Below are 15,674 nucleotides of genomic sequence, written 5' to 3'. Positions count from 1 at the left end.
TATTCTTGCTTCCCTCAAATATTTTTTGAGTATTTTTAGGATCTGCATTAGGGGCAATTATATGACCCACGACCATCCTGAGTAGTTCATTCATGGAGGATAATTCCTCCCGAAGCTTTGTTTGTTCCTTCTGGAGTGTCTCAACTTGATTTGCTAATGCTCCATGATTCAGGTGCTCGGGGTTTTTCTTCCTTTGATCGGTATTTATCTCCACCTGGTCGGAATTAATTTCCACCTGGTCGGGAATTACCGATTTTTCAGAGTTGAGGAATTCCCTTCGAAGCATCATCCTCCACCTCCTTCGAGTTACTGACTTTCACTTTCGATCGCACCATGACTTTTTGATGCAATTCCCACAGACGGCGCCAATTGTTGATACGGAATCTCGCTCGTCCTTCCCTGTCAAGAACCTGCAAGATACGAGCTCGACCTTAGAGGGTCGAGGTACGTCTCCGACGAACAAGTCAGTACCAATAATATGATCTCAACTACTCAATCGAGAATTCAAGTAATTGATCACAAGAAGTATGATTACCTGCCTCATAGTGTTTACCTGAGGTGCTTATATAGAGTATGGTAATAGAGTTATATTCGGAATATAACTTTAATGAGAGTTCCCTTAGGAGAGTAACTCTTTGGGTGAGTTCTTTTGCCTAACAGGGACTCCTCCAGGGTCGTTGGTCGGTAGGACTCTAACCTTATAAGATCTTATCCTGTTAGGGTAATGCCATTGATCGGTCCTACCATAGGCCGAAAGGTCGAACTTCATTACGTATTGGACCTGGTCGGACCGTTCAACTGCCGGTTTAGACCAGGGGATATAGAATGACCATTTTAGTCATTCTACCATTCCAGTTGCATTCCTTATTAGACAAGAGAAAGTTGCGCTCAACCTACTTATGTGTCCACAATATTAGTATTATTTGTGGACCATCTGTGTTATCCTTCCCCTCCTATGGTATCTGATGAAGCCCTATTTATATTTTTAACAAGATTTCTATCCATAAAAGAATAGGTGTTGTTGTAGATTTATACATATGTTAACCGTAATACCTTTTCTTTTAATGGGTAATTAGGGTTCAAATATATGTGAGACCTCTCTTGCAACATAACATGACCTTCTTCATCATCCATAATGCTTTGAATTGATTGCAAATTTTCAGTTCAGGGAAGTGCCAAATTATTCATTGGAGGATGGGTCACAAGGAAGAATGTCAGCAGTTGGAGGCCACCTGCCTAAGTTCATCTACTAAGCCTGCCTCAATTGATGAGTATGTCCATGAGGGGGCTCTACCATATGAAAACCAAAATGGTGTTTTTGAAGCATATGGGGTTAAGCATTGTATGCCAAATAATGTCCTTCCGGCAAACCAAATCATCTGTCTACTGATGCTTCTATCGCTTCTACTGATGCTACCATGGTCAATGCATGCCAGGTTCCAAGAGATGGGAAAAAGTTTGTAGAGAAGCGTGTTTCTCGCAAATCTCACCAAGACATATTGAAAACAGAAGATGCTTTTTTGTCGGGATCTTTTGAAAATGCCTGTGGAAATTTTGATAGCAGTTCAACTTTGCCCAATAATATCTCATCCAGAAAAGTTTCTATAAGACATAAGGTATATAAATTTAATTTTTTTCCTTCTTTGCGTTGCGTTATTTTTTCATTCACTGTGTATCCCCTAATATTTTAATTCTTTGGTCCCTTCAGTTAGGAAATGATGATTCTGTTGCACCGTCTGGACAAGTTCCAAACAGCATAACATGAATAGCCTTCCTGTTCTAGGAAAGGGGGGAGTTACTCGAAGAACTACTATTCGTGATAATCATAACTTAGAAGTACAAACTGAATGTTTATCTGAATCAATAGTTGAGCCTTGTACCACAGGCTCATTACATTCAGAGAAAACCAGGATAAGATTGCAAGGTAGGGACAGTTTTCTTAGGGAAGAACTGGCTTCTAATGTTGAGACTGTTGACTCAGTATGCCCTCCTGAAACGATCTTGGTCAAGGGAAGCATGAAATCTAGGAGTATGTTACATCCTTCTGGGTCCAAAATTTCAGGATCCCCAGGAACAACGTTGAAAGCTTCAAGAGAAAGCACATGCTCAGGAATGCAGAGTAAAAGAAGTGTAACAAATGAGCCAAGTGGGTTTTTTAGGCTTTGTTCATTATATTTGTGGTTGCATTTTTCTTTCAACCTGTTGGCCCTTACTGCATCTATTATTGTTTTATATATGCAGAAGTCTGCCAAGAAGGTGCTTCTACTATTGTCCTTGGGAAGGACAAAAATGTTTTCTCGGACAGCATCATGAGGAAGATGGGTCTAAGGAAGTCATGTAGACTTCCAAGACAGGACACTACACAAGTTACCAGTCATGGCCGGAAGAGGAACAAGGTTTACCTTTCAATCGATGTACAACCACCCCTGCTGTATATTCTTTATTCAATCACTCAAATTCTGGATATACAACTTCATACTTGACCCTGTTGATTCCATAGGTGCTGTTTCCTTATGAGGAATTTATAAGGTTGTTTCAATGTGAAAGCTGGGATTTATCTCCTAAAGGCCTTCTAAACTGTGGGAACAGGTAATTTCATGTCTTTCAAGTTTTCTTGGGCCCTACTCTTCCAAAATTTTGAACAACAACTGCCTAATGCAGTTAGTGATGCTGTGGTGCTCTAAGCCCAAGCTCACCAGGTCTTAAGTTTGAATTTCCTAGCTATTACTTCTCCCTCTTTACCAAAGGGAATTTCACGTCCTACTAGTTTCAATGGCCAGATATATTTTAGTTCCTTGGGTTAACTTTTTCTCCAGAAAATTGTCTGGATATTTGTTTACCTTTAGTGTGTGTGTGTGTGTGACAATCCTCGGGTTTCAAATACATGGATTCATGCTGGACTACAATAAGATTGACACCGCTGTTGTATTGCCAAGACTGCTTTGACAGTTTGCAACAGCAAACAAAGCACTATCTGTATTTTTGGTGTCAAAGGAAAATACATTAATAAAAATGGGGTTTCAAATACATAGACTCATACTGGACTACAATAAGTTTGACATGGCTCTTGTATTGCCGAGACTGCTTGACAGTTTGCAAAAGCAAACAAAGCAGTATCTTGGGATTTAGCAAAGAATACATTCGGGTGAATGAAAGACATTTAGAGATAACGAAAAAGTACGGGAACTGAAGATTATGGTTGTTACTTGGTGCTGTGAGTAACTGGTCAATCTTCAAGGAGTTCGTCCAGATTTGGTGGAATTGATGGTGATAATCCTGTGCTCATGTTAATCCTAGGAAAACAGCCTTCAAAATTACCTCCGAGTATCAGCTTATCAGAAGTGATTCTGGTTGCTGATGGATGCAGGGATCTCTATGTACAATTAAAAAAAGCCATTCTGATCGATTACTTAAGTGGGAGGAGGCAGCTGCAACCATTAAAATTGTATTTGTGGATTGCTCCCAGACAGGGCTTGCTAAGGATATATTGGTTAAAAGAGTAGGAGAGGATACTACTTCTTTGTTTGCCTCAAATGGGAAAGAAATGTTATCAACCTGAATCCAATAGGCAATGGTTGGCATTCAATAGTTTCACTAGATTCACATTGATCTTAGAGATTACCACCCTTGTTGCAAAACTGCCAGATAGAACAGCAAGTAACACCAACACTTCCCATATCCAATGCACAATGTTTTTGTCCCTGTTATGCGACTCCCTAATACTAATGAACAAGTCTGAAACAGCTTCATAGGATATTTATACCTTATTTTTGTCTTCTACATTCTTGTCCTTGAAATGGATAACAGAAGATATCTGGTGAACTGTGTAGATTTCTGTAATCCTACATTTCTGTGAAGCAAACAAAGAGACATGGATCAATGTTTTTAAAAGCTGTAGCAGAAGTTTTGTGGGAAAATTCACATTTGCTGCCAAAATTGATCAGCATGCTTGATGCTTCGTTGTTGATGGAATTAAATGTGTATCATTGCATGGAAAGTGGGTGAAAAATGAAAAGGAAGTTTCGCAAGTTTCAGTCAACTGCTCGTTATAGCTTCCATGATCAACAAAGAGTAATGATAAGCAACTAAATGTTTCTTTTGCATAGTGAAAATCTACAATCAGTGATGTAATGGAACCATGGAGACTGCATGCCTGATTAGGAGAACTAGAGCCTTCTATAGTTTTATGAATAGAGGAATTTCTTGTTTATTCGGAAGCCAATGTGATGTGAACCAGAATTCAGCACCTTGCCAAAATCCTGGCTCGGGCCCCTAGGCCCAACCAAGATGGGGCATCTAAGGCTGACCGAACCCTAACAGGGGTAATTTGGTCAATTTCAACTGTAATTATCTGCTGGAATTTAATTTTAGAATATATCTCTTTATTTCCAGAGTCTTGTTTTATTTAGAAGTCTTGATTTGCTTTGTAAGTTGAGATCTTAAGTCCTTAGGATTCTTTCTTTAAATAGGACTGTTATAGATAAGTTAGTCTTTTATTTCAAGAAGAGTTCCTTTAGTTGTAGAGTCTTGGGGGGAATCTATCTTCAAGGAGATTCCATTAGATCTCTAATTATTTATTTGGATGGTTGAGATTAATTGTAAGAGGATCCTAATCTATAAGGGAAACCCAATTAGGATTAGAGTCTTTTAGTAGGCTATAAATAGCCTGTTCTTTCTTTGTATTTCTTGAGCCTGATTATTTGAAGACCATGGTTCCTGTTTGAGGGGGCCTCGATGGATTTTAGCAAGCTTCTCCTTCAAAGATCAGCAATATACTTTGTCTAGCAGTCTTCTTCCTGAAATTTCACCAAGCTTTCATGAAGTTTCCAAATAACTAAAACAACCCTAGCCCCTTCCTCTCCCCTACCATTGCAGGCTTCCCCCACCCCTTCCCCTTCAATTGCAGCAACCCCCAGCCCCTCCCTCACCTCCCCTAACTGCAGTAAGACCCTACTCCACCCTCCCTGTTCTGCTCAAGCATCCCCAGCCCCTCCCCTTGCTGCCTCACCATGGCAGCAGCATCCCTAGGCCCCCACGACACCCCTGATCCTCTCCCCTACCCCCTGTGACTTCCTCTACGCCTTCCCCCCATCCCTCCCGTATGCTGTGACACCTCCCCTCCCCTTCTAACCCTCTCGGCCTCTCTCTATTTCTCTCTATTTCTCTCTCTCTCTCTCTCTCTCTCTCTCTCTCTCTCTCTCTCTCTCTCTCTCTCTGTCTCCTCTTCCTTGCGGCAGCCAGAAACAGAAAAACAGAAAAAAAAAAAAAGAAAAGAAAGAAAAAATGAAGGGGAAAAAAAAGAAGAAGAAAAGAAAGAAAAAATCGAAGAAAGAAAGAAAGAAAAAGAAAGGAAAGATAGGAAGAGGAATAGCAAGATCCTTTCCCTTTAAAAAGATCCAACCTATATCCATTACATCATCATCCAATTTGGGTTTGTTAAAACCCCAAAATTATCCCATGAAACCCTTCACTTTCTATTACCCAAATCCCATAACCCAAACCATCCCAAGATCCTCCCCAAACCCTCCACATGCCCAACTGTAGGTTTCCTGGGAAGATTTGATACATCCCATATTTCTTTGTGAAGCCTTAAACTTATTCCCCTTCCATCCCATCTAGTTTTGTTAAACCCATATCTTACCCGCAATCTCCACTTTCAGATCCCCATCTTTATTTAACAGTATTATCCTTCCTACCTAGGTCTGATAATTACTTTGCTGGTTCAGAGAAATTTATCCTTGGCAAACCCTTAATTTTAGGGAATCCTTAAAGAAAGCCTAACCCTAAAATTGGGTTTCTATCACAATGTTAAGAAGCTCTTGATGCTTATCCTATCACATGATTTGTGGTAGATTTAACTAGGGTTGAACCCCCTAAATTGGGCCAAAAAACCAGACCGAAGAAAGTCACTTAAAGCTGGCCGAATCACCCAGGGGTATTTTCATCATTTTAAGCCCCCCTTTTGGGCTCAATAAGGGTCATGGATCTGCTTTTGGTTTTCTATTTGAGTAAGTAATTTGAGAGTTATAGTCCTTTTAAAGTTGTGTTGAGTTAGTTAATTTGTGGATAAGATTCCTTGTCGAGAGAGGATCTTATACTTTAGAATTGGTTTTTATTTGCAAGTTGTGAAGTGTCTAACAAGATTCCAATCTAAGGGTTGTGGTCTTGTAGTAATTGGATTACTTTTTGAGTATGCTAGTCTAGTATTGGGATCCTCATCTATTAAGGATTCCCAACTCTAGTCAGAGTCTCTTATTTTTAGGCTATAAATAGCCTATTCTTGCATTGTAATTTTCAGGTTGAGTTTATGAATGGAAATTGATTGAAGAATTGATTGTTAGAGTCGTGGGAGCCTTAGGGGTGACCCACGGCTGGTATTAAGCTATTGTTTCTTCAATTTTCAAGTTTTCTCTTCTTCTTCAAGCACTCAAGCAACAATTCCAGCAAACCTTCTCAACATACAAGTAAGTACAGGCCTTCCCCACCCCTTTCCTCTCCTGTGCAACCATTCCCTCCCGTATCCCTGCTGCACCAAACCAGCAGCACCCCCACACCCTGCAAGCCCCAGAAACCCTTCCCCTTGCTGTTGCAGGCCTATAGGTACCCTTCCCAGCCTCCTGCGACTCGATAGTCCCTCTCCCCAACCTGTCCAGCCACTACAATTTCCTGTAGAACCTCCCCAGGACCCCAACCCATTTGGTTCTCTGTCTTGATAAAAAAAATAGAAAAATTTTCATATTTTCCTGTGCTTAATAGAAGCATCCTAGTTACTGAAACCCTAATCTCTGTTGTCTATCAGACCCATTCGTGCTGGTTCCTATCTAGAAGATCCTGGTAGATCTAACCCAAACCTAGGTTACATTAGAGGTTCTTAAGGGTGTTCGCGTCTTTTGTCCTGTTGTACCATTCCCCTTGAGGTTGTATGTTGATGGGTTTTTTTTTTTTTGAGTGTGTTGGTTGGTTGCCTATAAAATCTGTTAGAAAACCAGAGCCTTGTCATCAGACCTGAAGAAATAAAAAACAAGGAGAAACGGAGTAGATGAGCCAGAGAAAGAAGAAGAAAAAAAGAGAAAAGAAGAGTCGTCGCATAAGTCCCACTCCACACTGACACCACCACCAAAATCACAGCAAGAACACCAATATAGCAAAGAACAACACATACAGAATATGGTTGGGAATTGTCCATTGGGGTGGGGGACCAAGGTAGGCTCTCCCTTATTTGTGGAATGGAGTGGAGAGGGGCTATAGACAAGGGTGGGAACTTGATGATGGGGAGACAAAGTAAGGTGGTCTAAGGATATAAGATAAGAAGGGAAAGTAGTGTTCGTTAAAGCAAACATGACATGCAGTGGCATGATTAAGGCAATGATAACTATGGTGAGTTGGACTATAATCCAAAATTGCACAAGGAACAAAGCGGAAATCCATTTTATGATGGTTTTATGGTTGAATGTGAGGAAAATGGACGCACCTAAACATGTGGAGAAATGTGTAATTGGGAGCCTTATAGTGAACAATTTGAAAGGGGGAGATATTGGAGGACTGAGGTGGTATCCGGTTGATGAGGTAAACAACGGTTTCAAAGGCAAGGAACCCATCAATGAGCAAGAAGGGATAAACCAATTTCAGCAATGTGTCGGTGGTGAAGCTCAACAGAGCCTTGTTGTTCTATGTGTGTGAGCACAAGAGATTCTGTGAGCAATGCCAAGGGAGGCAAAATGAGTGGGGAGGGTCCAGTATTCACCCCGAAATCTGTTCAGATTACTTTGAGCGAGCGAGCGAGAAAAGTGTCATTCAAGAAGAGATTGAAATTGATGAAAGGTGGTAAACACATCAAATTTGTTCTTTAAGGGATGATACTAAATGTACTGAAAGAAGTCATCCACAAAATCACAAAATAACGGTAGCCATCAACAGAGGGTTCAAGGGAGGGACCTCATTGTTGAAAACTAAATCAAAAGGAAATAAATTGTTAGAACTACTTTATGTTAAATGAAGTCCACTGGCTTTGCCTAATTGACATGCTGGGCACATAGAAGAAAAGGGTGATTTGCTATAAGGTAACTTATTGACCTGAATCATCATATGAAGAAAACACTCATGTGGGTTATCAAGGCTAGAATGCCACCCATTTAGACTAGTATGTTCGGCAACACTAAAAGAAGGGGTGTGAGGGAAGTGTGTGGAGGCCGCCTTTACTCTCGGTCTGATAAGAAGGATCTCCTTGGTGACTTGGTCCTTGACACAAAAAAAAGGGGATGAAATTTAAAGAAATTATTATTGTCACAAGCAAAATGTTGAACAACGAGAAGAGGTTTAGTTATGGAGGGAACATGTAAAATATTTGACAATTGAAATGCTAAGTTATTATAGGAAATTATGCCATTGCCGATATTCAGAATGGGTAGCTCCTTACTATACCAACATGAAGGTTGTCACTTGTCATTGCCGGAATAGGAATCATAGGAGGACATTGGTTGAATATCTGAGGTCACATGATGAGTGACCCCATGTTTGGGTACCAATTAATGTCAAATGAGGTTGGGGTTTGGATATGGGTTTGGTGGGGGTTAGGCATAATAGGCTTGCAGTGGGTAGGGATTAGTACGGTGTGGAGAAAGGTAAGATGGGGATGGGGATTTTTTTTTGGTGGGTGGTCGGGGGGGGGGGGTTAGAGGTTAAATGGTGCAAAAAGAGGCAATCACCTAGAGGAAAGCCGCAAGCCACCACGTCCCTTGCCAAATCGGCCGCTTCCCTCATGACCTCTTGATGAACCTCCACCATTAGTGGACGAACCGTGGTCACCAAAGGAAGAGGGGGACCATTGAACTGTATTGCTTTTAGGGGGAGTGGGAGCATGATTAGCATCTAAGACTGCAAGTTTTCAAAACGCCTTCATACTTTTATGGCTGGGAAGAAGTCCATGTGCATAAGATGGGGGCTGAGGGCAATTTAGGACACCAGCAACCACATCCTGATATTCATCTCCTAGTGCACGTAAACCATGCATATTAAATTCAGTGGGCTTTAGAGGATAGCCGGATGCTTCAAGTTCATCTGAAATGGATTTTGCGAATTGAAGAACAGTAATGGTTTCATTAGATTTTTGGCGCAAATTCTGGAGATCTAAATGAAGAGACATCGGCCTTATTGTAGAGGCCGAAATAACGGCATCATGTAGAGTAGACTAGCATTCATGGCTGGTTTCTTTATCCAACAAAAGAGGCACTAAGTCTTCAAAGAGTGAGGCAATCAATAGGCTGACTAGCTAAGAGTCTTGCTTTTTCCAGGCTGCAGTAGCAGCAAGATCGGATGGGCATGGATGAGAGCCATCCAAGCAGTGGAAAAAGCCTTTGCCTTTGAGAAAGGGCACAACTTGCTTACGCCAGACCAGAAAATTTGTTGGTGTGAGTTTGATAGACAGAAAATGGCTGGCAGAAGGGAAGGGGAGGGGGTTTGAAGTCATTGATCTTGGAGTAGTGGGAGGGGATTCGGTGCCCAGTAGGAAGAGAAGACACCAACTATAGAAGAGGAAAACTCGTGAGAAATAAAACTAGCTCAGTGGAACTTTGAGAGTTTGCTCGTTAGAGCAAAAGAATGCTTGATGATACCATATTAGCTTGGAATCCAAGACCCTTTCTGCACCATGGAGGTGCATCCTTTATTTATAATAAATCTTATGCGATACAATGTATTTCTCTGGTATGGACGAACTAAGGATTATTCGGAGACAATATACGTTGTGAATAAAATGAAAGATAAGGTGCCACCAATGGAAATATGGACTGTCAAGATTGTGAGGTGTGGTGGCCAAGATTTTCAGCTGAACTAATGGAAAGTGGATATCATGCCATCGGTAGATGATCTGTAGTATATAGAATGGGAATATGCCATCTGTGGAGGACCTACAATATATGCAATGAGAATATGCCTTCTATGGAATATCTGCAATATATTAAATAAGAATATGCCATGATTGCCATCTATGGAGGATCTGCAATTTATGGAATGAAAATTCCATATTCACTGATAGCTATGAACTTTAAAAAAAAAAAAAGGCCCTTGGAGGATTCAACCACCATCCCCTCGGAATATGATCATGTTTCAAGTGCTTTGCCAATTTAAGCTAAAGACCCATCAAGTAGAGCATGGAATTTACAAGTAACCACGACACCTTGCTACAAATCTTGACATTAATGTTTTGAAGAACAGTCCTTTTAAGTATACTGTGGGGGTACACAGTTATGCATCCATATCCGTAGTTACTAGCTGCCCCTTTCCCTTTTGCTTGGTTGACAAGAAATTCCATATCTAGGACACTTTCTATTTTAGAATAGTTTCCTTTGTTGAGGACAATATTTACTTTCTTTCATTGTAAACCAGTTCAGAAAAGATTTCCTAGACTATCTTTCACTGACATATTATAAGAATAAGGGGGGGGGGGGGGGGGAGGTGTGCGTGTGTGAAAGGGAGTCTAGCTTGCACAGGTCTTCCTCTCCTGTCCTCCTCTACATTGTCTCTGTCATTCCTCTCATCTCTTCTCTTCGATTTTGGTTTTCTAAACTGTTGGATTAGAACTAGTTTCTCTAAACCTTGTTTTGACTGTAAAGAAATACCATTTTCTTTATTCTCAAAGCAATCCTACCCCTGGAACCCAATTTGGATTTCCCCCTATTTTCAGCCCATAGACTCCGTATGCAGAATTGCAAGAGGCCCTTTCTTGTATTGCTGGTTATAGCTTATGACAAGATCTTAATTCATCTGGTCCTCATTCAATTGAGGCTAAGTCAAATTAAAGGTAAATAAGGAAAGAAAGGGAAATACAACTATAGAAACCAGTGATTAAAGTCTTACAATTGTATAGACATACTTCTCTTGAAGTCGGAGAATATATATCAAGCATTCCCAGCTTCAATTGAAGGGTCCTGAACTTGTAAGGAATAAGGTCTTTGGTGAAGATGTAAGGGATAAGGTCTTATGGTGAAGATGTCTGCTAGTTGATCACCTATTTTAATGAAAGGAATACAAACACAACTGGAGTCACTATTCTGTTGGTGAAATGTCTATTAACTTAAAAGTTTTGTCTGATCGTGTTGGACAGATTTGTGAGCAGTACTATGATAACCTTGTCACAATAAAGTTGCATAGGTCCTACAAAATCAAATTGCAATGGATCAATCTTTTCAATATACACGTGCACATATCCCATCAGCCATGGCTCCTCGTGATGCAGGTCCAGCAGCCTAGGTTACTGCCCCAGCATTATTAGAAGCATAATTTGATACCAGAGGTATTTTTGTTATTTTTGACCTCACCACTCAGACTCAGCTGGACATGATTACAATTAGGATTCTGTTAGGGGTCCAAATTTGTTTATAAATTGGTACTAGTAAGGTTAGACGCAAGGTATTCCATTTTGGCGAAACATAGCAAAATTTTGGTAGCGAAATGAAATATGCAAGGAAATCGAGAAGTCTCAGATTTCGGTGAAATTTTGGAAATTTTCCTAAAATCTAAAAAATCCAAGTGAAAATTTGAGAATTCCAAGTGGTTGTACCATACAAAGCTTATGGATATGGATATGGTGGAGCATATGGTGGTTCATTTGCTGATTGTAGTAGCATGTTTGCATACGAGTATGGAGATGGATCAAGTGCATCATTTGTGACTCCATCGTTGGAGGTCCATTAGAACTAGCACAACTAGTTATGCCAGTGACGGACTATATGGATAACTATATCCATACCATGTCATTACATGCTTATATTTAGTATTCAGAGTACTCCTCCATGACCCAGGGGATGGATCTAACCCAACACATACTTGTATATTGATTCTACTTCTTGTATGTATTATTGCATTTTAATGAAAATCTTAGTGTTGTCTTGCATAATATCCATATTTACGTTGGTTAAAATTCATGTTCCAAACTTCCAGTTTTGCCCCATACAGTGAGTATGTGCTGATCAAGAACACTACTTTGGGTTAGCTTTTAGGCAAAAAGAACACTCCCGGTGTGTTTATTGGCCCCAAATTAGGCTAGACACTAAAAATTAGGCCAAAATGACCCCAAATACCCCCTAAGATGAAGGGTCGAAATCTGGCTGTAACATTTCGAAATTTGGCAATATTTCGCCAAAATTTCGGTATTTTGGACCAGGTTGAATGAAACTTTGCACCTCAGTTGGATGTGCAAATGGATGTATTGATTTTTATTCAATTATGAATTACATAAACTGATTTATACGATTCAATTTTACATTGCGTATTATCTAGATCTATCTTGAACAAATTCCATCTTTTTAATCGAAACAATTTATATTAGTCATTAGCTCTACTTTTATTATTGAACCTACAAATAGGATATAATTATTTTATTAGTTTAGTAGTGCAATTGTTTTAATAGTCTAGGTACAATCCAAGGGAACGAATAGAGATTAATAAAAGGTAAAGTAAGTATATTAAAGTTTAGTGAGAAGTATAAGAGTCAAAGGGTAAATAAAGAAATTAGTAACAATATTTGAGGGTATTTTAGGTAATAAAAATGAAGCCATGTTCTTTGAGTTCATGCTATTATATTAATCAGTCCTGGTTGAGATAAGTAACAGTCTTATTTGAAGTACGAGTCCCATTTAAGATAGACTGCTTATTTACATTCTGTTTTTGATGTTAAGTCCTGTTAGGAGTCCATAATAAAGGCTATAAATAGACAACCTATGCTTGTAACAAAGATAGATCTGATGAATAAAACTATTGAGAGTTTCCTTGCAAGTAGAGATCAAGGTGTCAAATTAAGGGTTTCAGATTGAAGGAATTTTCCTTCTGTAGACTTTTGGTTTGCCTTTACTCCTCCATCAATCTCCATCCCAGTCCCTCCATATTTGGTAAGTAGCCATTCAGTTCATCCCATTCATCTTCTACTATCTTACACTGCTGTTTTCTTCCTTGAGTTTTCTTGAATTTTTGGACCATTTTTTGAGAACAAAAAAATAGATAGTTGATGATATATAGTTAAGGATATGTATGATGGTTTAGTGACACATGTAAAAATATGGGGGAATAAAGAAATGAATTCCCAATTACAGTTGGGCTACATCAAGGATCAACTTTAAGCCCGTATTTATTTGCACTTATAATGGTTTAATTAACCAGAGACATTCAAGACGAGGTTCCTTAATGTATGCTTTTTGCTGATGATATTGTGTTGATATATGAGACTCAAGTGGGGACTAATATTAAGTTAAAATCATGAAGAGCAACTTTAAAATAAAAAGGCTTTAAATTAAGTAGAACGAAGACATAATATGTAGTTTGTGACTTTGGGCATGATTGGGAAGACGATGAGGTGGTGAAACTTGATGATAAGGAGAGTCTTTAAAGTGATTGTTTTAGGTTCCGTGGTTCATTCATAATTAAGAAAGGTGATATAGAGGATGATGTTTCCCAAACAATTAAAACAGGGTGGATGAAGTGGAGGGGTGCGTCTAGGGGTTTGTGTGATTGATGTATTCCTTTAAAGCTTTAAGAAAATTTTTATAGGATCGTCATTCAACCAGCTATGATGTATGATGCAGAGTGTTGGTCTGTTAAAAAGAATCATGTAGATAAACTCAATGTAGCAGAAATGAGCATGCTGAGATGGATGAGTGGCAAAACTAGGAAGGGTAAGATAAGGAATGATCATATTAGAGTTGGTATGGAAGTAGTTCCTATAAGTGATAAGCTACGAGAAAGTCATTTGAGGTACGGCCACGTTCAACGAAAGCCGGTAAATGTCCCTATTTGGAAGGAATTAGAGGAGCCAGGGGCAGACCGAAGAGATAACCTTAAGGGAAGTGGTGAGAAAGTATATGCATAGCTTAGGCCTTGTATCTAGCATGGCTTCAACATAGCTGATTGGGAAGCAAGAATCCATGTAGCCAACCCCATTTAGTTGGGACAAGGCTTGCTGCTGTTGTTGTTTTTGTGAACCAAAATTCAAGGTTAGATCTACATGAATCTAACTGTTAGATCTGTCCCAAACTCAAGGAGCCTCATCCCCCCAATGCTAGTGTCCTTCCATCACAATTACAGCTCTATTGGACCAACGGAAAAAATAATCTAAGCCCTAATTCCTTTGCTGTCCTAACCCTAAAACTATGAAACCTAATCCTTATAACCATAATTCTAAAACTATTAACATCCTAGCCCTAGATCCCCAAACCCTAATCATTAACTCCAAGTTTATTCACTGTTGATCATCTAAAGATCTTGGAAGAATTGGCCCTCATCACTTGAGGCTACATTGCCTGGCTCTAGAACTTGCTAGTTGCTACGATGGGTTGTTTGTTGCTCCTTCATGTAATAACATTCCCTCATACAAATGTATGGTGGGTGGCCTAATGTAGATAGCCTTTGGAAACTAAACCAGTTTCACAACATTGTTATAGCTGTCTGTCTTCAAATGATTGTATCTTCAAGTGCCTTATAATGCGCTAAACGATGTCCAAGTGACCACTCTTGGGAGCATGCATATATTGGCTCACTACTCTAACTGCATAAGTATCTCTGGCTGAGTTAAGAAAAAGTATATCACCCTCTCAAGTAATCTTTGGTGGTTCCCGCATCTATAAGGGGAGGACCACAATCTTAACCATTTTCTTGGTTTTGATCAATTGGTGTTTGTTGATTTATAGTTTGACATCCATATTCCTTAAATAAATCCAGCAAAAAGTTCCTTCAATAGATATTTTTTTCCTCCTTTAAACCTGACACCTCAATCCTTAGAAAGTGAGGTCTTTAGTCTCATGTTGTTGGGCTAAGTATGACTTCAACCTACTAATCTTAGCTCTATCATTCCTAGTTGCTACAATGCCATGAATGTAGACAATAAGACTTGTGATAGTATAGTTACCTTGCCAGATAAGTAAGGCATGATTGGCCTGACTCTTGGAATATCCATCCTTAGAATGGCCTGTCTGAATCTCTCAAACCAAGTCTTTGGAGGACTGTTTAAGGCCATAAAGTTCCTTCTTTGAGAGATAATTAAGGAATGGCCTTTCTGAATCTCTCAAACCAAGTCTTTGGAGGACTGTTTAAGGCCATAAAGTTCCTTTTTTGAGAGTGAATTAAGGAATGGCCTGTCTGAATCTCTCAAACCAAGTCTTGGAGGACTGTTTAAGGCCATAAAGTTCTTTTTTTGAGAGATAATATCCCTTCAACAGAATGAAACTTGAAAGCTGATGGAGGTTGCATTTGTACTTCCTCTTCTACGTTACCACAAAGAAAAACATTCTTTACATCTAGTTGGTATAATGGCTTATCTATATTGGCTGCCACAGATAGAAGGACTGATTTTGTTTGAGTACTGTCTGGCTACAGATGCAAGGGTCTCCTAGTAATCAATCCAATATGCATAATTGTACCCTTTGGCAACTATTTGAGCTTTATGTACTTCTGCAGTATTATAAGGTTGGTACTTGATTGTGTACACACACCTATATCCAATTGAAATCCTTCGTCTGGAAAGATAAACAAGTTGCTAGATACCATTCTTCTCAAGAGCTCTCATTTCATTACACATGGCTTCCACTTTGGTCAGACATGCTTCACTAATATCCTTGGGATGAAAGAAGAATAAGCAGTGGAAAAGGCCACACCTGTAGGAGACATCACATCAAAGGAAAGAATCTTGG

General features: G+C 39.5%; 1 pseudogene across 1 annotated transcript in view; it reads left to right on the top strand.

Moving 5' to 3' along the window:
• Positions 1-1,158: 1,158 nt before the first annotated feature.
• LOC149005237 (ubiquitin carboxyl-terminal hydrolase 15-like) overlaps positions 1,159-15,674 on the top strand; it is a 28,476-nt pseudogene continuing 13,960 nt past the window's right edge. The window contains exons 1-4 of the transcript XR_016169951.1: positions 1,159-1,616; positions 1,709-2,146; positions 2,242-2,396; positions 2,501-2,589. The product of XR_016169951.1 is annotated as a ubiquitin carboxyl-terminal hydrolase 15-like (transcript). The remainder of the gene's footprint in view (positions 1,617-1,708; positions 2,147-2,241; positions 2,397-2,500; positions 2,590-15,674) is intronic.

Source organism: Hakea prostrata, chromosome 9 (genome assembly GCF_041222555.1).
Source record: "Hakea prostrata isolate BN-2017 chromosome 9, UWA_Hpros_2, whole genome shotgun sequence".
In the NCBI taxonomy this organism is placed as follows: Eukaryota; Viridiplantae; Streptophyta; class Magnoliopsida; order Proteales; family Proteaceae; genus Hakea; species Hakea prostrata.
This window is presented reverse-complemented; position numbering and strand designations above follow the sequence as displayed.